Source organism: Saccopteryx leptura, chromosome 7, assembly GCF_036850995.1.
Source record: "Saccopteryx leptura isolate mSacLep1 chromosome 7, mSacLep1_pri_phased_curated, whole genome shotgun sequence".
NCBI classification, from domain to species: Eukaryota; Metazoa; Chordata; class Mammalia; order Chiroptera; family Emballonuridae; genus Saccopteryx; species Saccopteryx leptura.
Window position 1 is genome coordinate 78,402,884 of NC_089509.1, and position 26,500 is coordinate 78,429,383.

Genomic DNA, 26,500 nt, shown 5'->3' on the forward strand with positions numbered 1-26,500 from the left:
ATGTATATATTGTCTGTGCTTTTTTCCATGTCAGAAGCCCCCTTAATTATTTATTATAAGTACATTTGCCATATGGTGCATAAATACTTTGCAAAGGATTGTAGGTAAAGATATCTCACAATAGATTTATGTGGATTTACTTGTAATTCATGCTTGTTTCTTAATTTATTATCATATAATTTTATCTACTCAGTCAAAGCTTATAGAAATCATATATTCTTTAACATAGTCCCCTTTGAGTTATGCTAACAGATATATTGTTAGTGTGGATAGCAATCACCTGCCAATTTAGACAATAATTCTCTGAAACGTTCCAAATCGATTTTACGATACAACAGATACCTTCAATTGACCTAACCTACACACTTTCCTTTGAGAAATAAGTATTTGATTGCTTATTCTTAATTTAACCAAACTGGATAAATCTTCATTGCAATATTAAGTAGTTTTTTGCCCTGTGATGGAGCAGGAGTAACACAATTATAGGTCATCACATCTCAATTTTACTTAACAGGGTGTTCTTTGACCTTCATTACTAGTATCTCTGAGTGTTCTCACATATTTATTTTTAATGGATTGCTCAAATCTCTCACTGAAGGACACATGTTCACATTAGAACTTATGTAGCCTAAAAATCTTTTAAAAGAAGTGAAGAAGGTGCAAGGCTGGATTTCTAGGTAGATTACACATGCAGCACATTTCGACGCTACCAAAGTGGTAATAATGGTCTGTATTTATTTATTTATTTTGTTATTTTTTTTTTTCATTTTTCTGAAGCTGGAAACAGGGAGAGACAGTCAGACAGACTCCCACATGCGCCCAACCGGGATCCACCCAGCACGCCCACCAGGGGGCGACGCTCTGCCCACCAGGGGGCGATGCTCTGCCCATCCTGGGCGTCGCCATGTTGCAACCAGAGCCACTCTAGCGCCTGAGGCAGAGGCCACAGAGCCATCCCCAGCGCCCGGGCCATCTTTGCTCCAATGGAGCCTTGGCTGCGGGAGGGGAAGAGAGAGACAGAGAGGAAAGTGCGGCGGGGGGGGGGGGGTGGAGAAGCAAATGGGTGCTTCTCCTGTGTGCCCTGGCCGGGAATCGAACCCGGGTCCTCCGCACGCTAGGCCAACGCTCAACCGCTGAGCCAACCGGCCAGTGCATGGTCTGTATTTAAACAGAAGCTTTGAGGAAAGCAAAGATGAAGAAAAGAAATGTCATATGCATTTGACCAATGACAACTACACTTGCCTCAATTAACCAAAGACAGTGAAATGTATATAATTCTGTGCTTGCTATTTGATAGCATATATCATCATTTGATAATGCTTTAGGCTAGGAAGTGGTACCCAAAATAATAATCTACAACTTGAATTTAACCATAATAGCACAGTAAAATAAAATACTAACATGTATTATTTAAAAAACAAAAGTGATTTTTTATCCAGTGAGAAATATCAAAGATCATATTCTACCAAGCAAATACTCTCAATCCAAATCTTATTTGAATGAAACCCTGATCTCACTGTGTGAAATAACTTTTTTCTATTTATTTATGCATAAGTTTTAAACTTTTGGTCAATATAAAATCAGTGTTTTCAAATGTATTCATTTGCCTGCCATTCAGAATTAAGATAATTTGGTGTAAAAATTCTAGTCTGACAAAACAAGTGTTACAGTGACACTAGGCAAAGTTCTAAAAAAATCGAGTCTTTAAGGAAACATCAAGTTTCCCTGTAGATGATTCCTAATTAGATAGGAGAGCTTTAGAAACAAGGGAGAATCAAGGTTCTACCAAGTTTCCCAATTTTGTGTACAGCAAGGCAGCTGAACCAGAGGTAAGAGCAGTCTGTAGCTCTTCTCTCAACGGGATGATTCAAGTCAAGTTTGAAAGAGAGACAAACTAGCTAATTTGCCAGTTCAATGAAACTGCAGTTCCTGAAGACTTTTTCTTCTGGGTAAATGGCAATCCTGTGAAAGAGAGCAGAATAGAATCTCTAAAAGTATGTCTCTGACAGCTGATCATCATAATTCATTATATGTATCTGAGTAAATATTGAGAAAAAGTTGGTAAAATATCATTCACTTTAGTTATTCAAAAGGAATTATTTTAAATTATTTGGATTATTTCCACTATAGAAACCAGTTGGTTTATTAGCAGTTGGTTAATGTTCTCAAATATTAACAGGTAGCATCTCTAAGGCATATACTGAAAATGGAGTCAATATAGACTTTTCTTATTTTTCTTTCCCTTCTTCCACATTTTCCTAGAAACTAGTCCTGAAAGTCCTGAGTGATGTTCATAATTAAATTGGATTTTTTAGTAATCAAAAGCCTTTTTATTTATTATTATTTCTTTTAGTATCTGAGTAATAGCTAATTATATTTCATCCTTTGGAGACAGTCCATGAACTAATTGTTTGGGAAGCTTGGGACATTATGGACCCTGATAGCTTTCACATCCATGTTGTTATTCAAACCAGATATTTTTGCATGTATATCTCAGGTTACTATTGTATTTCAAAGTTTCTTGAATTGATAATGCTTTATTTTCCCAGACCCTTGAGCCCGACCAAAATGCATTTCCTTGATCACAATTATGTAAGCATAATTTACACTGTCCAGATTATATGATGGTTCCAGATGGCTCAGGTACAGGGCCCCACAACTAAGAGAGACTGGCCTCAGTTTTTTAACAACTATATCAAATTAGTTACTGGTAGCTTCAAAGGATGTTTAGGAAAAGATGGTTTTTGATTTGATTTTCTCAGTTTGGCATGTAGAATCATATGCCTCAGACAATGCTGCTACTAAACAGATTCGTGCACTAAAGGCACACAGACATGTATGTCCATTTTGAAATTTATTTTTCCCAATTCATTTAGGTAGATGTAATCCCATTGGCTCTTTATATATCAGTGAAACCTATGTTACAAAAATATTTAATGAGTTTTTCAAGTGTGAGTCAGCAAGTACACATCAAGCTTAGATAAGGTCTACTACCATGCATATGCCTTCCTACACCATGTGATAACAACTGAATTACTTTTATTCCAGTGCTTCAAAATAAATACAATTTAATTAATAAAAAAGTAGACCATTTTTTGTTTTTCAAACAATTTTTAAATTATTACTCAAGTGTATTACAAAATATTTATATATACACTAGTCTATATTATGACCAGAAGTCACTAATAAACTCTCATAGAAAAAAGAAATGTTAGCCTAATAATGGATTATGGTCCTGTTCACATTTTTATTGTGAAAGTTAGTAATTGTCTTGAAGTAGCCAAAAATAATTTTAATTCAATCAGTCTCTTCATACTCCATACCAAGAAAGCAGCCTTCCCAATTTAATTCAATTAAACAGATATGATATATAGAGAGAGAGCCAAGAGCAGACTATTTTTACTTAAAATGTACACTGTGCACACTTCAAAGTATTTCTCGATTGGCCTAAAGGCTGGAAAAACTGATCTTGTGAGTGATGTTGTGCTGGAATAGTGGGCTGTACGGAAATCATTGTCCAGAAACACCTGCCTCATCCCTGGACTTCCAGGAGTCTTTAGTTATGCCACTTTGACTGTTATGCATGAAACAAAAATACTGCTAATGTTTTTCTCGAGTTATGATGTTTGTGGCATTGTCAGCTATTTTAAATGTGAATTTTACTACTTTTTTCCATCTAAATAAATATTCACTTTTGTACCTAATTTTGTATACTGTCTTTTAAAATGTGATCTTAAAATCTTATTTGTGTAGATCTTAGTTTAGATATATTAGTTTACAAAGAAACCACAGCCAAGAACTGGGAAGTCTTGCAGAGCTTGGAAATGGAAAAGCCTGGTTAGAAACCCCTTATTTGATTCAAATGCACATGTGCTGAATCACTGGATGATACTGCTTCCCAAGAAGTATATCAGGCTGTCACAGACATCTGAGGATGCATGTTGTTCTCTAGCTTAAAACTTGATTCCAATATGAAAAATACACTCACTCTTCAGTAAATATTTGTCAGCCTAAGGGAATTTAAAGAGGAAACTCAGGTCTATGAAAATTAGCATTATATCAATCCTAGGTGAGGCACATACTCCAGAATCCCAAAGTTCTCTGCGTTACAGTTTTCCTATTAATAAAATGAAAATGATGACGATTGTAAATTGTAGAGAAATATACTGCTCACAAAAATTAGGGAATACTTTATCACTTCATATTCATTTTTGAAATATCTCCTAATTTTTTGAGCAGCATAAATAAGTTTCTGCATAGAAAGCATATAGCATATATAGTACCTGGTGCATACAAAAGCTCCATAAAGGTAATTTAATTTAACTTTAGGGCAACTGATCTAAAAAATTAGAAGAAATTGGAGAGTTTAATAATAATGGCATGTCAGGGGGATGTGTATGGAACACAGAACAAATTGTTGAAGCTCATGTAGTAAGAGACCATTGTCCTATAAAAAGTAATAAAAATATTAAAGCTTCCATTTTCTTTTCTTCTAGCTTTTATTTAGCCATTTTGTAATAGTCCAGGGATTAAGGTCATATTTCTGGGTTTATCACCAGTATACAGATCAGATATTCTTCCATTAAAAACCAATTAGTGGCATTCCATCTTACCAAGTCCTCACCATAGTGTATCAGGGGTTGGGAACCATTTTGGCTGAGAGAGCCATGAACGCCACATATTTTAAAATGTAATTCTGTGAGAGCCATACAATGACCCATCTATGTTATGTATTATCCAATAAAAATTTGGTGTTGTCTTGGAGGACAGCTGTGATTGGCTCCAGCCACCTGCAACCATGAACATGAGGAGTAGGAAATGAATGGATTGTAATACATGAGAATGTTTTATATTTTTAATGTTATTATTTTTTTATTAAATATTTGTCTGTGAGCCAGATGCAGCCATCAAAAGAGCCACATCTGGCTTGCGAGCCATAGGTTCCTGACCCCTGTGATGTTACAGGACACACAGTATGTGTCCTGACTCCCATCTCATTTCCCATGTTTCTCTCCCTCTTCACTCCACTCCTGTGACACTAGCCTTCTTGAAATCCTTCTGATAAGGTCTAGAATGTTCTGCCCATAGATATCTCCAGGGCACTCTCTCCCTCAGTTCTTTAAGTTTTCATTTTAATGTTACCTTCCCGATAAGGCTTTCCTTAACTAGCCTATTGGAAATTGAAACCTCTCGCTTATTACTATAATGAAGCTCATTTTTCTGTATCAGCATTTTGTAATGTGAAACATTGCAGTTGGGTTTACTTGAGTTCTTCCCTAAACCTTAGGATGACTTCCAGACCTAAGCAATGAGAATAGAGATACATCACTAGTTCAAAATTGGAGCTCGTTGCCCAGAAGGTCAGAAATTAAATTTTATTCTCCTATTAACCATATTTATTACCTTACATCACAGTTTCTTATTGAATATGGTCTTATCTTTTCCTAAAACTCTGTTTTCTGATGGCTATTTTTGATCCTAAGAAATATCATTTCTTCTGAACAGCTGTATCCCTGAATAGGTACAATTGTTATCTATTATTTTATTTTCCTATGCCCATTTACCTGCCCCAACTGACTAGTCATAAGTATATTGATCAATGACATGATTATTAGCTTTCCTCCCACATTCTGTCCCACTTACGCATGGATCTTGGCCGGTGAATGGACCTTTTGGTTTTGGATTTCCCTTCAGACATGTGTCCTAATTATTTCTTGAATAATTGGTCTCTGTCTCGCTTCTATTTCAGAACTGCAGCAATCTTCTAGTTCCATAAGGAGTCAGCTTCAACCTTTGTACATTGTCTGGTTCTTTTTCCAATTGTGTATTTAACAAAACCCTACTTCTGACTCAGTATCTGATCTTAATGATATAGAAGCGTCGAAGGCAGCTGGTAGGTCTGCTTTCAATAGTTCAAGTAAAACATGCACTACAGTGTTGTATAAATCATAAATTATTTTGCACGGTGAGTCAGGCAGTCAGTCTGTTAGTACTTAGAGTTGGATTCCAGGTTTGGGGGGGGGGGGTTGGTGAGAGGAAAAGAAGGAATATGAGAAATGTATGCCTTTGCTTTATAAGCCGAGTTGCAGTAGTTTTGAGGTGAGAGCATACTTGTGTTTGAGAAAAGAACAGAGGGGGAAAAAAAGAAAATGGTAAGAGATAAAATCAGGATGTAGCAGAGGTTAGATCATTATATTGCTATAAAGTTCATTATAAGACTTTTTGTTTCTACTCTGAATGAAATGGAAACCTATTGGGAGTTTCAAGTAGAGTGATACATTTGGACTTTTATTTATAAATGATCATTCTGGCTGCTTTATTGGAAAATGGCTATAGGAAAGCAAACACTAAAGCAGGGAAAACATTAAGAAGCTAATAATCAGAGAGAGAGAAGAGAGGAGAAAGAAGGAACAGAGAGAGAGATTGAAAATGACAGTGACATGGGTAAGGGTGGTAGCAGTAAGCACTGCTGAGAAACATACTGGGTATATTTCATAGGTAGCTTTTGACAACATTTATTGATGGGTAAGATGTGAAGTTTGAGAAAAAAGAAGTTCAGGGATTTGGGCAATACTCCAAAAATTTTGGCATAAAAAACTGAAGAATGTTGTTAAACACAGAAATGGGGAGAATAGTGTGGGAGAGTATCAGAATAATTTCCAGTTAGGTTAGTTTTATTTGAGTGAACATGTAACCTACCTACATAGAGATTTATTCTTAATATCTGAAAATATAGGTCAAATATTTATAACCCTCCAAACTCATTATATTGTGTACTTTAGCTAAGTTTTCTAACTGATACTCCACTACAAAACCATTAAAATAGTAATAGAAGAACAGAAAGTGGTTATTGGCAAACATTTTAATGCAAAAACCTGACAATTTAAAATCTCTTCTATTCATACTGTATTCATTGTGGATAATTTAACTGGATGAATTAAAGATAATATAAATTATTCAACTATAAATGATTTAAAAGCAAACAGCACATTCATTTTTTTCTTAGAGCCTTTCATTAAAATTCAGCTGTTCTGCAATTAATTGTCACAATTTTCTGGCCAATACATTTATTTGATATCATATTAAAATGAAATTATTTGAATTTTTTAAATCTTATACTACACGTAGTTTATTGAACATTTCAAATCTTGACAGTTTAATTCTATATGTGTTCTGAAAGGCAGTTCTTTTGTTTTACCTGTCTTATTTCTTTAAGTTGGTTATAGGTAAAATTATAACCTTGACTGTTATCTCATGTTAACTTAAGACAAGAAAATATGTATGAATATTGTGAAGAGATTTGACCTGGAAACTTTTCATTTATTAAAAAAGCTGCTTTTGGATTTTATCACATGAATTACTAACAAAATCCTTTAAATATTTATATGAAATCTAATTGATGTTGTAATGTCAAACAACGCACTCTTTTTATATGACCTATTCCAAAATGACACCATTTTTTTTATCGAATTGTTTCAATGTTAATGAAACAGAGGTTGTTTAGATATGTGTTTCATGAAGTATTCCTCAACTGAACATCAATTTAATGTTTTTGTGTGACCCCCTTTAGTAGTATAACACATTCTGAAATAAATAAAACCATTTACTGAACATATCTATCAAATAATAAGCCTGTATTTTAGGAAGCTATCTTCCAAATATTGTAGATAAAAATAATTACAGTTACTATTTTATGGAAATTCTCCATTTGGTAGGCACTAGGCAATACCTTTTTACCTGCACTATCTCATTTGCCCTCACAACCACCTTTCAAAGAAGGGGACCCTCTTTGTGTGGCCCAACATCACACAATAGTAAGGGCGGGTAACAGCTTAACTGGGCAGTGTAACTCCAGAACTGATACCCTAAAAGACAATGGCATGCTTCTGTAAGTCAGGAGGCATTTCTGAACTTACAATATTGAGTCCCCATACACTATTATATATGCCCTTAGTGTGTCACGATACAGCTAACTCCAAGACCTGTATCTTCAGATACGTAGAAAATATAAGACAGAAAAGAACCTAAATTATTACATCTTTAATCCAACTTATTTTTCTTTAGTAAGGACCTCACCTAATGCCTTTCAAACAGAAAAAAAAAATTGTGACATATTCCAATTTTGAGGACGACTTAAAAGTTTGCATTTTGAGCCAGAAACAAGGTGATTAAGGAAGTCACTATTAGACACTCTAAGATACTACTGATGTCAATAGAAGTTGGCAAAAGGAAAAAAAATGTCTGAAGGGCAAGCGATTAATGCATATAAACAGCTTTAAGACTATATATGTCCTGAGTAGGACAATTCTAAATCTAGGACTTTAGCCCAAAAAACAAAGACAAGTATAAGAACAGAATCACTTGGGTGAAGGTTAAAGTGGTTTAGATATAGTGGAAAATTAGTATTTGAAATGTTCAAGAGTAGAGGTTATATAGACAGGACAACAATGCTAGGTGTTTGTTAAAAATAGTGTTTGAGAAATATATTTATTAATATAAAAAGAAATTCATGGCAAACTGTCATTAGGAAAATGCAAACTACACAAAAAATATATGAACTATGTATGCTTCCTTTGGGGGATTACAAATGCATTTTGGTATATCTGGGATTTATTTGGTGATGCAGGTATAAATACAGTAATTTTATTGTTGTATATTTGCTTCTCATTATATCATAACAAATACTTGACAATAAACCAAGAAGTTATTTTAAGAAAGTCACCATTTCATGTTTCTTTCTGTCCTGAAACACTAACATTATCACTGTCTAAAGAGGTTCATGATTTCTTAATTTCTTTTTTAATTATTTTACTTAATAAAAAATAAATTATACTCTTCTTAAAATGATTTTTAATAGTCTACACTTGAAAATGTGAATTTTACTTAATTCAAAATAATAATATTTTAAAAATCCCTGTCTGCATGATACTTTTTCTTGGGTACATGCTTTAGAAAATTTCAAGATAAAGAATATATGTTCCCAACCTCTATGGAGCTCACAAATAGAAGAAGAAATGAGCTACATAAAACCCAACTATAATTCCAGACAAAATGTAAGATATATGTCAATAGTGGTAAAAGGTTTAATAGTGGAAGAGAAGTGGAAATTATTTCCCAATCAGTGAACCAATAGAAGTTTAATAGAGATGATGGCATTTGGCCTTAAAATTGACCTTGAAAAATATGTTGGACTTTTACAGATGAAATAAAAAGTTAGGCATTTCCAATGGGTGGGAATTACACACATATGCACACAAAACACTTTGGAAAGAATAGAGCAGAGTAAATAGTATGGTTTGTTTCACGCACTACTTGGTTAGTAATAGTAAAATATAAAGCTGGTAAAGGAGTTGTAAAAGATACAAGCAGAAGCGGATTTAATGGCGGGCGCACCAGGAGCATGCCTTGGGCCCCGACTTCTGAAGGGCCCCGCAAAACCCTACCTTTACACTTTTTCCTAATGACACCAAGTTTTGTTTCATATGTGCAATTTTAACATTAATAGTACATAATATTGCTTATTTATTTTAAAATATAGTTAACATGTATTTTTATTTTTCCCATCTCTCTCTTTTTTTAAAGGGGCTCATTATTTTCTTCTGTGCCCAGGGCCTCAACCAACCTTAATCCACCTCTAGTACAAGAATTCTAAAAAAAAAGACTAAGTTGTTTGGACTTATTTTCTATTACTTGGGAAGCTATTAAAAGCTTTTGAGTAAAGAAATGACATTATCTATGGTAAACTGTAAATTATGTTAATGTTAAACACACTTAATATCAATGATAAATACATTTAGGATTAAGGGACTGTTAATTCATATACAGATCATCTGAGCACTAGATTCTCAGGGCTTCAGCATTGCATGAGAACAATGAATCTTGATAACTTGGTGGATCAGTACAAAAGTTAAAAAATCTGCTGAATGTCTTTCTTTATTTCAACTAGAACACATAAAAATTCTGTTTTTTTTTTTACTAGACACTTATTAAGATTCTTAAATTTATTTAAAATAATGATCTGGACTTAATAAAACCTTTCATAATAATATTATCTCTATTACAGATGATGAAGAAAAAAAGAAGTGGACAGCTTCAAGACTGACTTTGAGTGGCAGTGCTAGTTGTACATAGTGGGGAGGTATGCAGGAGGGACAAATACCACAATGATTTCTTGGTTTCTGTCTTGCAGAATTGAATTAAGATAAGAAACTCTGGAAAACCAGATTGTGATGTGTACAATATGTGTGTATGATAGTATATGGAAAGATAATCAATTTGGCTGGGACATATTACTTTGAACATGCTTTTATAGCACTTTTGGGTTATACCTAAAGGCCATGTTGTGTAGGCAATTACATTTCCAAGTTTGAACCTCAGAGAATTCTGTATTAGAGAAATAAATTAAGAAGTCATTAGCATATAGGTCATATTAAATTCATAGGTATGGGTAATATGACTTGGGGGAAATTTTAGAATAAGAAATGGGGATGAAAAGAAGACAGAAGAAGAGAGAGAAGAGAATCTATGACTCCCCATTGAGGAATGTTAATATTTAGTGCATAAATGAGGAAAATAGCCAGCAAAAGAGACTGACAAGTTACTATCAGAGTTGTAACAAGGAATTAGGCTAGGCAAGTTATGGATACTGAAGAAATAAAAAGTTTTCAAAGACTAGGAGATCAATAAAGTGACCCCCTTCTAAGCAATCAGATTGAGGACTAAAAATGTCCATTAGATTTTATGACCCAGCAATCATTGGTAATTGCATAGAGAGCTGGTTGTATGAAAAGATGAGGTGGGAAATCAAACTGAAGTGGGTTGAGCGGTGAGTAGGAAGTGCAGTGGTGGAGTTAGAGAGTACAGACTATTCTAAACAAGAAAGAGGACTGGGTATCTGAATGTGGAGGGAGACTTTTGTTTTTAACTGGTATCCTTTATCTTTGGAATAAAAATCCAACTGTACTTTTATTCTTCTTTTCTGTCTAAACATCCCTTGCTCACCTTTTCTTACCTTCTCTAAGATATATATCACTTATTAAATATTTATTTTATACTAAATTGTTATAAACAGAATTATAAGGTTTGTTGCAATTCTTGGATATTATTTTGTATTAATTTTTACATTCATTGCTACTTATTTCTTTCTAGCATAGGTGAGTTAGTTCTTTTTAAGTGCTTTGTCTGTTATTTTGCATGTCTGTAGCTTTTTTGGGATAATAATTTAAAATATATATTCCACACATTTCATGTGTTTTAATTAGCTTTCATTAATGCTGTAGGTTGTATAAAAGCATTTAAATTCAATATTATCATTTATTAAAGGTAGTTGTTCATTTCAAAATATTTAGGCTTATGTACTATTGAAAATATACTGACACTGTAGGAAATGTTAAATGATTATTTTGATTTTATTATTATTTCTACCAGTGATTGCTATTAATAAAAGATTAATATATATAATTAGGCAGTTTAAATAGACAAAGAAGTCCTCACCATGATATTTTTAAGGTAAATTACAATATTCTATAAAAAAGATAAATATTTTTAAATATATTTTTGTATGTCTTATCATATATGTTGACATGAAACACAATTAATTTATGTGAATTAATACTCATAATTATAAAAATAAGTAAATGCATGGACTATTGAACATATATTCATTTTAAATATTTCTTCATTAAGAAATTTATTTTCTTCTAATAAAAATTATATGAAATATGGCATTTAATTACATTAAATCAATTTTAATAAATTACTTAGATTATTTTGAATACATATGATAGTAAATATATTAGTATCCTTAAAAATGGAAGAAAATAAAATTTTTTTCAATAAATAATAAAATGAAAACAATACAAATTCTAAAATAGTGATTTTAATATGAGCAGTTGCTCAAATGCAAGTGACTTCAGTAGTAGCTAACAATTGCTAAGTACTTAGTATTCACCAGACACTTCATCTTATTGTTTTACATTCTCCTAATGAGGTAAGTAAAATTATTATCTACATTTTATTTTCATTACACTGACAGCAATTGAAGTTTGGAGAAAGGCACATCACTAACAAGCGGTTGAGCAGGGATTTAAACTTCGATCTGTCCAACCAACTTCAAAGCTTGGCTCTTAATCTCTATACTTTAATAACATCCACAACCAAAAGGGATATAGGGCTTCTAAGAATACTTTTTCCCCCGATAACAATACTGAATCAAGCCTGAAAGCCTGTGTGTTTGTGTGTGTGTGTCTGTGTGTAATAACCCTTAACCAATACTAAGTTTGGGGGATTTTTCATTAGAAAACCAAAATTCCAAACAAATATCAAACAACCTAGAAAGTGAAGAACATGAATATAGTCCTAATTCAAAGGACTTGTATTTCTATGTGGAAATAAAATTCACATATAGTACCTAATTATGTAGAAAATAATTTTACTTTATCAGTATCATATTTAATTTTAAATTTTAAAAATATATTGGGAATAAATAAAATAAAAATATATTGATATATATATAAGCTTAATTTAATAAAAACATTTAATAAACTAAATCATAAGACTTGTCTGATAGAATTCTGAAAGTTATTCAATAAACAAGATCAAGAATAATGAATCAATCAATTCAATGATTATACAGGGTGGGCCAAAACTAAGTTTATAGTTGTGACTATTCCAAACACACTTTAACCTTGTATTATTATTTATTAATTATTGTATTATTCTCCATATGAATAACTGTAAATCTACTTATGTCCCACCCTCTAAAGTTGTTATTACATTTTAATAATAAAATATTGTATGTTGATGTCAGTCATTTGGTAGAACTGTTAATCTGTACAGGTTGACAAAACAGCCACATGACTTTATTCAAAATGGGACTAATTATATCTAAGAATGTATTCCCTATGAGCTGGCCTGAATCTATGAGACTGATATTTTAGAAATCTTTTAATATAAATTAACATTATTGTCAGTACAGTGATATATTTATGAAATGAAGGTATCAATTCTCACTTGTTCAAGTTTCTTAAAAATACTAAATAGGAGTGCAGAACATTATTTATGTTGCTGATAAAAATCTGTAAACCTTTTAAGCGAGAGCCCAAATGTCTATGCCTCAATAGTATATCAAAACAATGATATTTTATTTTTGTAGTTATTGAGAGAATATTTTTTTTTACTTTCATCATTACCTAACAGCACCCTTTTATAAGTACTACTGCATATATTTCTAGTAGATGTTTGGAGGACAAAAAAGTCATTCTTTCACTTAGCTCTGATATAGTTTCATTTTTTAAGCAAACTATATTTTTTAACAAGTTAAATATTAAATATGATTACCACTAGAATGGCAAAAATTTGAGGTAGTAAAAATTATTTTTTTTAGAAATCTTGTAAATTTGCAGCACCCTCTCAAAATTATGAAAAGCTACATTTAAATATAATTTTTGGAAACTATACATAACAGAATTTATTTCTGAGTTCTATAATCAGCTCAATGGTAAATAGACAAAATTATTTAATATCAAATTAGTATATATTCACATAAACTTTCCATAAAAAATTTTAAAACACTGATAATAGATTAACTACTAAGCAGAAGTGAAAATTCTTGAAATACCTGAAGAGAGATACGGCAATTTACTTAAAGAAAGCCAGGGATACAAACAGAAAACAAAAAAGCCAAAATAATAACAGTGTTGAAGTAAATACTGACAAAATATTAGATTAGAATAAAACTAATCTACTTGAGAATAGCTTGCTTTTATTCCTTTATGATTTATACCTTAAAAATTATGAACATTTTAAGTCTCAATTTTGTAAACTCAAAGATGTTCTAATAAAAACAGAAGGTTTTGTACCAAGAATTTTAGAAGATCATCTCATAACAGATGTAGGCACCAAGAGATGGTTTCAATCCTCTCCAACCGACTACCTGGAGTGACTGCCAGTTTTTATACAAGGTCTCTGATGATTGTGTTTCTGACAGGCAATCACTTTGTAGCGATAACTTCAGGAATGACATAAGTACTCCACTATAATAGCTCTAAAAGAATTGAAGTTTTAACACAGAAAATTACTTTGTCTTTAAGGGATGTATGCAAGTCAAAGTGAAAGCAAATGCTGTTTCTCTACTTCTAACTCTGAAGAGCCCTCAACATATGTTCAGAAATGAGTCTGTATGAGGAGACACACGGTGAACAGAGAAGTGATACTTGCTGAGTTTAATTATGTAACCTGTTTCAGGAACCAAGAGTTTTTTTTAACACATCTAAATGTGAAGATTGTTTTGAGCTTTTAAAAAATTATAACAATTCACTGCTTAAAACAGATAAATTCCCTGAAGAGTAGTTTTTTGTTTTTTTTTTGTTTTGTTTTTTTTTTAGCGAGTACAATGGAGAGGCAGAGACAGAGGCAGAGAGAGACAGACAAGAAAGGAAAGAGATGAGAAGCATCAACTCTTAATTGAGGCACTTTAGTTGTTTATTGATTGCTTTCTCATATGTGCCTTGACTAGGGCCTCAAGCTGAGTCAGTGACCCCTTGCTCAAGTCAACGAACTTGGGTTCAAGCTAGTGACCATGGGATCATATCTATGATTCCACACTAAAGCTGGCAAGCCCACATTCAAGGTGGTGAGCCTACACTCAAACCTGTGACCTTGGGGTTTCAAAACTTCCAGTCCTTGGTCAACAGTCTATCTACTGCCTCACCACCAGTCACGCAAAACTAGGTTTCTTTTTCTTTGTGTGTGTGTGTGACAGACAGAGAGAGGGACAGATAGGGACCGACAGACAGGAAGGAAGAGAAATGAGAAGCATAAATTCTTCATTGCTGCTCCTTAGTTGTTCATTGATTGCTTTCTCATATGTGCCTTGACCAGGAATCTACAGCAAACTGTGTGACCCCTTGCCAGTGACCTTGGGCTCAAGCTGGTGAGTCTTGCTCAAACCTGATGAGCCCGAGCTCAAGCTAGTGACCTCGGGGTTTTGAACCTGAGTCCTCCGCATCACAGTCTGATGCTCTATCCACTGCACCCCTGCCTGGTCAGGCTCTCTTACTTTCTTTTTCTTTTCTTTTTTTAAGTGAGAGGAGGAGATAGAGAGACAGAATCCCACATGCACCCCAACCAGGATCCACCAGGCAACCCCTGTTTGCGGTTCATGTTCAATCTAACCAAACTATCCTCAGTGCCCGGGGCCAATGCTTTCACCAATTGAACCACTGGCTGCGAGAGAGGAAGAGGAAGTGAAGGGGGAGAAAGAGGGAAAGAGAAGCAGATGGTCATTTCTCATGTGTTCCCTGACCAGGGATAGAAACAGGGATGTCCACATGCAGGGCCAACGCTCTATCCACTGAGGAAACTGGCCAGGGCCCATAACTTCTAAATGGGTGAAAATGTTAGCACTTTATGCCCAGATTTATTAAATATGCTACCTGTTTTTTGAATGTTTAATCTCTGCATCTAAGCAGAAGTCAGCAAACTTTTTCTGTATAGTGCCAGACTAAATATGTTAGAATCATGGGCCAAGGGGCAAAATCAAAGACAATTTATAAGTACTTATATGATAAGAGAGATTCTAAATTTCTACAATTTTTTGTTGATGAAATTAAAAATATAATAAAAATTGAGTACAGTTTTGTGTAATACAGATCTACTACCTAAAAACTGCAATTTTTCTTTGTGGGGGTAACATTTGCTTAATTGAGATTGCAAGTTAATGTTTTATATCATCAAAATTAATTGCAAACATTCTGCTGTGATATGATCTTATATATTACTTCTTTGTAGGTAGTGCCAAATACTGATATAAATGCATGAGCACATGGTTTTAACTGAGCATATTTATCACTTAAAAGGAATTTAGAGAATTCTATAAGGTCATTTTGATATTTGCATCTTAGCTGGTCTTTAAATTGTAGATTAATGACTTCCAATTGAAGGTTAGGTAGAATTTCCTCAATTACGTGTTAAATGCATTTTTGACATATGCAAATTTCCTTTGCACTTGCATGAAGGCCTGGAAAGTGCTGTGGGACTGTAGTTTGAGCTCAGAAAATATATCTACTACAGATGTGGGTGGGAAGGCAGAGAGAGATCTCTCTCTTCTCTTTTTTTTTTAAACAATTTTAACAGGGTGACATTGATCAACTAGAGTACATAGATTTAGAAAAAACATCTCCACATGATTTGGATATTCAATTATGCTGTATTCCCATTGCCCAAAGTCAAATAATCCTCCATTACCTTTGTTTTTCTTTATGCCCCTTTATGTCTCTCTCCCTCCCAATTTCTCGCTTCTTGCGTTAACTTTGTACCAGTGTTTAAAGCAGCTTGCATTACATGATTCAAACAACATCAGTTGTTCTTGAAAGTACAGTAGTGTTTGTTTCACGTATAGACTATTTACCTTATAGTTTACAGCTGAGTGTATTAAGAAATGTGGTCAATTCTTCAGTAAAAGCGAATTTCTAAAGCCAACTTGGTTTAAATCATAGTGGCTGAGGGCTCATAGTAAACCTAGTGTTGCAAGTTTTAGATTACTGTTCTAAGGGATACCGAAAGAAATTGTTTAAATTGTCCTGCAGTAAATTAATTATTTTTTATTTGCCTTGAGCAAGATGTAGACAACCTTGTAGTATCATTCACTCATGGCTTTTGAACAACCATTTGTCAAAGCCCTACATGTGATTTGAATTCTAGGTATCAAGTAACTAAAATCACAGTCTAGTGAAGGAAAACATGTCAGCAGGTAATTCCAACATAGTCTATTAAGTGCTAAAAATAAATATGTAAATGTACTATAGGAGCAAGGAGGATACAAATAACTAATTATGATTTATCAGATGCCATAATTTGAAAAGAAACATCAGAATATCTTGATCATAAAGCACCTGTAGTAATTTTTTAGGTAGAGAAAAGAAAAATTCTGAACAAAGAGACCACTTTGTATATAGAGGGCTGGAGGCATAAAAAGATCGTCCTAGCCCTGGCCGGTTGGCTCAGCGGTAGAGCGTCAGCCTAGCGTGTGGAGGACCCAGGTTCGATTCCCAGCCAGGGCACACAGGAGAAGCGCCCATTTGCTTCTCCACCCCTCCGCCGCGCTTTCCTCTCTGTCTCTCTCTTCCCCTCCCGCAGCCAAGGCTCCATTGGAGCAAAGATGGCCCGGGCGCTGGGCATGGCTCTGTGGCCTCTGCCTCAGGCACTAGAGTGGCTCTGGTCGCAATATGGCGACGCCCAGGATGGGCAGAGCATCACCCCCCTGGTGGGCAGAGCATCGCCCCATGGTGGGCGTGCCGGGTGGATCCCGGTCGGGCGCATGCGGGAGTCTGTCTGACTGTCTCTCCCTGTTTCCAGCTTCAGAAAAATGAAAAGAAAAAAAAAAAAAAAAGATTGTCCTATATGCAGAGAAACTGGGAGCCAGTGAAACCAAAGTTGGAAGAAGGAAGGGGATGGAGGTGGTAGAAGGAGGTGGCTGAACAGGCAAGTGGGGCTAGACTGAAGTGGCCTTTGGAATGAAGGATTCACAAGATGATGTGCAAACAAATCATCTAGACAATCTGTTAGACAAAGCGCAACTTCCGTCTGACTCAGTTGGGGAGGCCTCCATTCCGCACCTGACAAGATCTCAGGTGGTGGTGATCCTGCTAGCTGGAAGACAACACTTGAATAGCAAGTTTCTACCCCTCTCTAATGGTGTTCGCTCTCTTCCCTCTTCCACTAGTGAATTCAATGCTAGTAACATCTTATGTAGTGAAGTAACACAGTCAAATTTTGGAATTTCAAAGATAAAGCTAGGCGCGTTCGCTTCCCCCTCGGCTTCGGGATGATAGGCCAGAAGACGCTCTACTCGTTCTTCTCTCCGAGCCCCGCCGGGAAGCGACGTGCCTGCAACCCTGAGCCGGCTGGCCGGGGAACCGGTGTGGCGGCTCTAGCAGAGAACGGGGATGCAGCGGCCAGCCCCGCCAAGAAGGCCCGGTCGGAGCAGGAGGAACCCGGCACAACGCCCTCGTCGCCGCTGAGCCCCTAGCAGTTGGTCCGCATCCAGAAAAACAAGGCCGCGGCCCTGCTCAGACTCGCGGCTCGTAATGTGCCGGTGGGTTTCGGTGAGAGTTGGAAGAAGCACCTCAGTGGGGAGTTCGGAAAACCGTACTTTATAAAGCTAATGGGATTTGTTGCAGAAGAAAGAAGACATTACACCATTTACCCACCCCCACACCAAGTCTTCACATGGACCCAAATGTGCGACATAAGAGATGTGAAGGTTGTCATCCTGGGACAGAATCCATATCATGGACCCAATCAAGCTCACGGGCTCTGCTTTAGTGTTCAAAGGCCTATTCCACCTTCACCCAGTTTGGAAAACATTTATAAAGAGCTGTCTACAGACATAGATGGTTTTGTTCATCCTGGTCATGGAGATCTATCTGGGTGGGCCAAGCAAGGTGTTCTCCTACTCAACGCTGTCCTCACAGTCCGGGCGCATCAGGCCAATTCTCATAAGGAGAGAGGTTGGGAGCAATTTACTGATGCGGTTGTGTCCTGGCTAAATCATAACTCAAGTGGCCTTGTCTTCTTGCTTTGGGGTTCTTATGCTCAGAAGAAGGGCATCGCCATTGATAGGAAGCGCCACCACGTGCTGCAGACTGCTCACCCCTCCCCACTGTCGGTGTACAGAGGGTTCTTTGGATGCGGACACTTCTCTAAAACCAATGAGCTGCTGCAGAAGTCTGGCAAGAAGCCTATCAACTGGAAGGATCTATGACCCTGAACTGGGGAGGGTCTCCGGGCAGTTTCTAGAAGCTGCTATTGTAATATTTGTCAGTGACAAAGTTGAATTGAAAAAATAACTTCCCTAGTGATTCATAAGCACTCTGCATACTGGGGTAGAAAGTTTTGGTAAAGTGGCCATGAGCCAGGTTGCCCTGGAGTGGTGGCTTTATTCTGCAAAGACTACCATGTGACCGCATGTCTGTCTTTGCAATGTGTCTTTGGTCTAGAATAACACATTTCAAAGTTCTTGGAAAGGAGAGGTCAAATACTCTGACTCCTCTTCTCTATTCCTTCCTGGTTAAAGATGGGGAGATAAGCACCTTTGTGGCGAATGAGTCCACCACTACTTGTTTTTACCTGCAGGTTCAGTTTTCACTTGTAAGGTGATGGGTGTTTTTATTTAGAAAAGCCCCCTTTGCACATCCTGGTGTTTAGTCTGGGCCAGATCCACTGCCCCTTTGAACCTTTACAGAACCCTCAGGCCCCTCCTTGGAGGAAATAGGATTTTTTTTTTACAGTTCCCAGAAATGGGTCAAATTGAAGAAGAAGCAATACTTCCAAACACATTTTATGAGGCCAACATAACCCTCATACCAAAACCTGGCAAGGATGGCACAAAGAAAGAAAACTACAGACCAATATCTCTAATGAATACAGATGCTAAAATACTAAACAAAATACTGGCAAACCGAATACAACAACATATTAAAAAAATAATACATCATGATCAAGTGGGATTCATCCCAGAATCTCAAGGATGGTTCAACATACGCAAAACGGTTAACGTAATACACCATATCAACAAAACAAAGAACAAAAACCACATGATCTTATCAATAGATGCAGAAAAGGCTTTTGATAAAATACAACACAATTTTATGTTTAAGACTCTCAACAAAATGGGTATAGAAGGAAAATATCTCAACATGATAAAAGGCCATATATGATAAACCATCAGCCAACATCATATTAAATGGCATAAAACTGAGGACTTTCTACCTTAACTCAGGAACAAGACAGGGTTGTCCACTCTCTCCACTCTTATTTAATGTGGTGCTAGAAGTTCTGGCCAGAGCAATCAGACAAGACAAAGAAATAAAAGGCATCCATATCGGAAAAGAAGAAGTAAAGGTATCACTTTTTGCTGATGATATGATCCTATACATCGAAAACCCGAAGGACTCCACAAAAAGATTATTAAGAAACAATAAACCAATACAGTAAGGTCGCAGGATACAAAATTAACATACAAAAGTCCATAGCCTTTCTATATGCCAACAATGAAATATTAGAAAACGAACTCAAAAAAATAATCCCCTTCACGATTGCAACAACAACAAAAAAATACCTAGGAATAAACATAACAAAGAATGTAAAGGACCTATATAACGAAAACTACAAGGCATTATTAAGAGAAATAGAAAAAGACACAATGAGATGGAAAAATATTCCTTGTTCTTGGATAGGAAGAATAAATATAATTAAAATGGCCATATTACCCAAAGCAATATATAAATTTAATGCAATTCCCATCAAAATTCCTATGAGATTTTTTAAAGAAATGGAACAAAAAAATCATCAGATTTATATGGAACTATAAAAAACCCCGAATAGCCAAAACAATCCTAAGGAAAAAGAATGAAGCTGGGGGCATTACAATACCTGACTTTAAACTATATTATAGGGCCACGATAATCAAAACAGCATGGTATTGGCAGAAAAATAGACACTCAGACCAATGGAACAGAATAGAAAGCCCAGAAATAAAACCACATATATATGGTCAAATAATCTTTGATAAAGGGGCCAACAACACACAATGGAGAAAAGAAAGCCTCTTCAACAAATGGTGTTGGGAACACTGGAAAGACACATGCAAAAGAATGAAACTCGACTACAGCCTGTCACCGTGTACTAAAATTAATTCAAAATGGATCAAAGACCTAAATATAAGACCTGAAACAATAAAGTACATAGAAGAAGACATAGGTACTAAAATCATGGACCTGGGTTTTAAAGAACATTTTATGAACTTGACTCCAATGGCAAGAGAAGTGAAGGCAAAGATAAATGAATGGGACTACATCAGAATAAAAAGTTTTTGCTCAGCAAGAGAAACTGATATCAAAATAAACAGACAGCCAACTAAATGGGAACTGATATTTTCAAACAACAGCTCAGATAAAGGCCTAATATCCAAAATTTACAAAGAACTCATAAAACTCAACAACAAACAAACAAACAATCCAATAAAAAAATGGAAAGAGGACATGAACAGACACTTCTCCCAGGAAGAGATACAAATGGCCAACAGATATATGAAAAGATGCTCAGCTTCATTAGTTATTAGAGAAATGCAAATCAAAACTACAATGAGATACCACCTCACCCCTGTTAGATTAGCTATTATCAACAAGACGGGTAATAGCAAATGTTGGAGAGGCTGCGGAGAAAAGGGAACTCTCATCCACTGTTGGTGGGACTGTAAAGTAGTACAACCATTATGGAGGAAAGTATGGTAGTTCCTCAAAAAACTGCAAATAGAACTACCTTATGACCCAGCAATCCCTCTACTGGGTATATACCCCAAAACCTCACAAACATTGATACGTAAAGACACATGTAGCCCCATGTTCATTGCAGCACTGTTCACAGTGGCCAAGACATGGAAACAACCAAAAAGCCCTTCAATAGAAGACTGGATAAAGAAGATGTGGCACATATACACTATGGAATACTACTCAGCCATAAGAAATGATGACATCAGATCATTTACAGCAAAATGGTGGGATCTTGATAACATTATACGGAGTGAAATAAGTAAATCAGAAAAAAACAAGAACTACATGATTCCATACATTGGTGGAACATAAAAACGAGACTAAGAGACATGGACAAGAGTGTGGTGGTTACCAGGGGTGGGGGGAGGGAGAACATGGGAGGGAGGGAGGGAGAGAGTTAGGGGGAGGGGGAGGGGCACAGAGAACTAGATAGAGGGAGGCGGAGGACAATCTGACTTTGGGTGAGGGGTATGCAGCATAATTTAATGACAAAATAACCTAGACATGTTTTCTTTGAATATATGTACCCTGATTTATTAATGTCATCCCATTATCATTAATAAAAATTTATTAAAAAAATAAATAAATAAAGCTATAGTTATAAAGAGCATAAACTGCATGTAAGAAAGAATGAGAACCGGGAAGAGCTGCTGAGAGAAACTTGTTCAGGAGCGAGCGGATGAGAGGCTACAATAAACAGTGATTATGATGGTAACATTTTTAAAAACAGTCAACAGGTAAATACGCCCATTATGTGGAAACACTGTATAAGAAGAGCGCAGTCTACTCTCCAGAAAATAGCACCAGGCAGCCATAACACAATTTGGCCCCACTCCATGCACATCCTTATATTCCCCAGTGAAAAAGCAAAAACAGAATTTGATTTCCTTAGTGCTAAAAAGAAAAAAAAAAAGAGGACTTAGTAACAGGACTCATTCCAACAGGAAATATACAAGAGAAATATTTTGGTGTATAATAGCTAACCTCCACTTTGCTGAAACTGAGGTCAGAGGAATTTAGAATCTGCCAATGTAGGAGCTTTATTTTAAGTTTCCAGAAAAAAAAATCAGATAGTAAGTTATGTGGATTTTTTTTTTAAGAATGGGATAAGCATTTCTCCTTTTGGAGTGGCTTAAGCCTGCCAACGCCTATGTGATTTTTATGATCCTTTTAAAGACTCTTCATGGTATCGCAATGTATGGCTTCCATAGTGCTCAATAGGCAATGAAATCAAGTGTATTTTTGAAATTAACTGTATGCATCTGCTTGGTCTAAAGACTAATTTAGTGTAGAATAATGAGATCAGAAGATTATAGTATTTTTATAGAATGAATATGCATATAAATGCTACATAGAAATAAAAATATTCTTTATTTTATATGCTTTTTAAAAGAATATTATCAAGTAGCAATAGACTGATAGAACTTTATGTTTATGTTATTCAATGTGATGTGATCATTATAAATACTGAAAAACATAGCAGAATGGAAAAAATGCAAAGTGAGGGCATAAGAATCAGACAGGAATCCAGAGATGAGAAATTAGGGAATGTATATTATTCTAAGAATTATATGTAATAACAAGGCACACAGATTGGGCTCTGAACTTTATAGCAGAATTGTAACAGATAAAGCTATTTTTCCATTATTTCATGTGAATGTTGAAATAACTCCTTTATAATACACCAAATGGGAGAAAAAGAAATAAGCCACTGCATAACTGCATTGTAAAACTATATGACGGAAAATGTTATGTGTCAACTGTGGCAACTTACTTGTAGCTCATTCTTGATGTGCTATAACTAGTGTCTTATAGTTCCTCTGAAGATTCATTCTTTAGTGTATTTAATGAGGCAATATTAGTGACAATCAGGCAGCATCTATATTTCACATTATTTATCTTTTGCTGAACTTTTTTTTTTTTTTTTCTTTTCTGAAGCTGGAAACGGGGAGAGACAGTCAGACAGACTCCCGCATTTGCCCGACCGGGATCCACCCGGCACGCCCACCAGGGGCGACGCTCTGCCCACCAGGGGGCGATACTCTGCCCTTCCGGGGCGTCGCTCTGTTGCGACCAGAGCCACTGTAGCACCTGGGGCAGAGGCCAAGGAGCCATCCCCAGCGCCCGGGCCATCCTCGCTCCAATGGAGCCTCGGCTGCGGGAGGGGAAGAGAGAGACAGAGAGGAAGGAGGGGGGTGGTGGAGAAGCAAATGGGCGCTTCTCCTATGTGCCCTGGCCGGGAATCGAACCCGGGTCCCTCGCACGCCAGGCTGACACTCTACCGCTGAGCCAACCGGCCAGGGCCTTGCTGAACTTTTGATATGATGTACTAATTTGATTTTCTCTTATTTGTTTTGATAAACTTAAAGTTTATTCTATAGTCAAGAATTGAGATAATTTCTCTGGGTTAAAAAAAATCATTAAAATTGGTGAATCCTAAGATGTCAACAACACTTTTTAAACCTTTAAAGTTTAAAAATGTGACTTATAACATGTGCCCAGAATTGGTTTTTCTACTGTAGTCTGTAGTGACATGCATAATTATATAGTGAACCCACATATGATCAGTATTTGGAGGACAACTGGAAGATGTACTGTACCTGTTATTAGAAAATAATAGTTAAAACTGACCTTGTTACCTTGGCACTGATTTTCTATACACCACTACAAGGGAATCCTTAATGTAAGGTTTCAATGTCTGTATCAATTGCTATTCTCAGCTAAAACTTATTCTCTTAAAATCAATATTCTTGTTTATAAACTAGTTCTGAGTTATTACAAAGCATGATGATGTTTTGAACAAGCTAATGGTCAAAAGAATTTTAATCGATTTTCCTATTTGGAAAAAAAAATTGTGCAGATAGCTGCCTTTTATTCAGTATTGAGTTGGTTCACTTGTAGACTGATTTAATTTTGATTTGGTAGGACTATGCTAAATAAGAAAATGTTTGAATTTTTAAGTCATTCCTTTCTGTTGTGACATTTTGTTATTTCATTCCATCATTTCCATTAGTTTGCCAACTGGCAGTGACAGGAGTGTAAAACTACTGCAAATTGTTACTTTAGCGGTACTCTGCCTGCCAAGAACAGCTCAGCTGCTTCTCTAAATGCACCTTTCACTCTTTCCTAACTGAAGCTCTCTGAGCCTGTAGTGCTGCTGGGTAAATCTCATCCAGCAGCATTTGAATTTAACCACTTGACTTCTACCACTTTAAGATAAACACATGAATGAATGCGATCATTATGAAAATCAATGTCTAGTATGAAAATTGGAAGGGGTGTGTGGAGTACAGGACCACAGTGGTGAGCACTCACATTCTTTTCTTTTAATGGCTTAATTTGAACTGATTTATCCATCTCTTTCTCATCTCTCCTGTCCCAGCAGTTATAAACTGCATCACCTTTCCTTAACCCGAGAATGAAGTCAAGCTTTTCCCTATTGAAGACCTACTAATGGGGCTCCGTGGGTCACCTGAAAAAAGGCTGGCTGAAGTGATGAATACCACATTCTTTCTTCTGTGGATCTAGATGCCCTGCACCTTCTCTAGGTCAAATTAGGACTCTTGAGAATAATATCTGGATCCCCTACACAGTTATGAAACTGTCAGCATCTTCTGGATGGATAAGGTCAGCAAGTATTTCAAATTTATTCAGCCGAGCACAGAGAAGCAAATAGAACACAAAAATTTTCAGGCGATGGAAAACACAAATAAGCAGTAGCAAATGGGTTTCTTAATTGATACCTGGCAAACAGAATTTAAACATATAAGGACAAAAGAGTCATTCATACTGATCATAAAACTAAGAGGAAACACTGATATATTCTTCCAGTATTTAAGATTTTGTCACAAGTCAAGGGTGCCTCCTTATTTCTCATTATCCATCCTCATTGTCCACAGTCACTCTAGATCTGTTTGCCTCTTGCAAATAGCTCTGTTTTTATTTCTTACTTATAACAAGAATTAACTATACTTAATTAGCTAGTTGTAATTTATATCCTTTAAAAAGTTATAACCAAACTTCTCATAAAAAAAGACCTTAAGTAACTGGGAAAACATACCATGGAAGAACTATTACCATTCCTTGTCCCAAGCAACATCACTTGTATAAAATAGTATAGCAAAGAACCTTTTTTTTTTTTTCTTAAGTTTCCTCATTTGGAAGGAGAAACATTTAGAAACCAGTTTTTACTAAAGGTTAGAAAATTTTCCCTATTTGTTTTCAGACTAACTGAATATTATTTTAAACTAGAAGTCAGTTCTTAAAATATATGTATCAGAGAGGCAATAAGCAAATAAATAAAATAGAAAAAATTATCCTGAAGTTAATATATAATAAGAAAAATCCATTTATGATTTTAAAAATATACCCACCACAGCGTGACCCGTCAGTAGCGCAGTGGATAGAGTGCTGGACTGGGATACTGAGAAACCAGGTTGGAAACCCCAAGGTCACTGACTTGAGTGTGGGCTCACCAGCTTGAGCGCAGGGTCGCTGGCTTGAGTGTGGGATCATAGAAATGACTCCATGGTCACTGGCTTGAGTAAAGGGTCACTCACTCTGCTGTAGCCCCCCGGTCAAGGCACATATGAGAAAGTAATCAATGAACTAAAATGCTGTAACAAAGAATTGATGCTTATCTCTCTCCCTTCCTGTCTGTCTGTCTCTATCTGTCCATCTCTCTGACTCTCTCTGTTTCTGTCAAATATATATATATATCCACCACAGCTCTAATAAAAATGTATACTTCATAATTTTAAAAACAAATACTATAGAAAAATAGATGTTCTTGTATTATAATCTATTTTATATTGTACCAGATTTCTATTAGACACCTTTTTAAAGGATTAATTTCTAAAGTCATCAAGAATACCCTTAAATTTAAAGTATGTTAACAATTTCATACATGTTTAGAGAAAAGTAAAATATTTTTAAAAAGCAAGTAAAATATAATTTTTTAAAAATTTCAATAAACATGGACATGTTTACTAAAATTCAGATGGAAATGGAAAAACTCAGTTGATTATTCAGATATTTGAAAAATAAGCAATATTCTTCCTCTAAACAAGCAAAAAAAGTGAGGTATTTATAAACATTTTCTGAAATGTTTTATCTTTATTCATTGCATCTAGTTGAATATTACTTTATACATAAATAAGTACTTAATA

General features: G+C 35.6%; 1 protein-coding gene and 1 pseudogene across 1 annotated transcript in view; one reads left to right on the forward strand and one right to left on the reverse strand.

Annotated features, from left to right (window-relative positions):
* Positions 1-26,500, reverse strand: part of TMEFF2 (transmembrane protein with EGF like and two follistatin like domains 2) — a 262,310-nt gene that overhangs the window by 157,312 nt on the left and 78,498 nt on the right. The window lies entirely within an intron of this gene.
* LOC136378630 (uracil-DNA glycosylase pseudogene) lies at positions 17,825-19,304 on the forward strand (annotated as a pseudogene).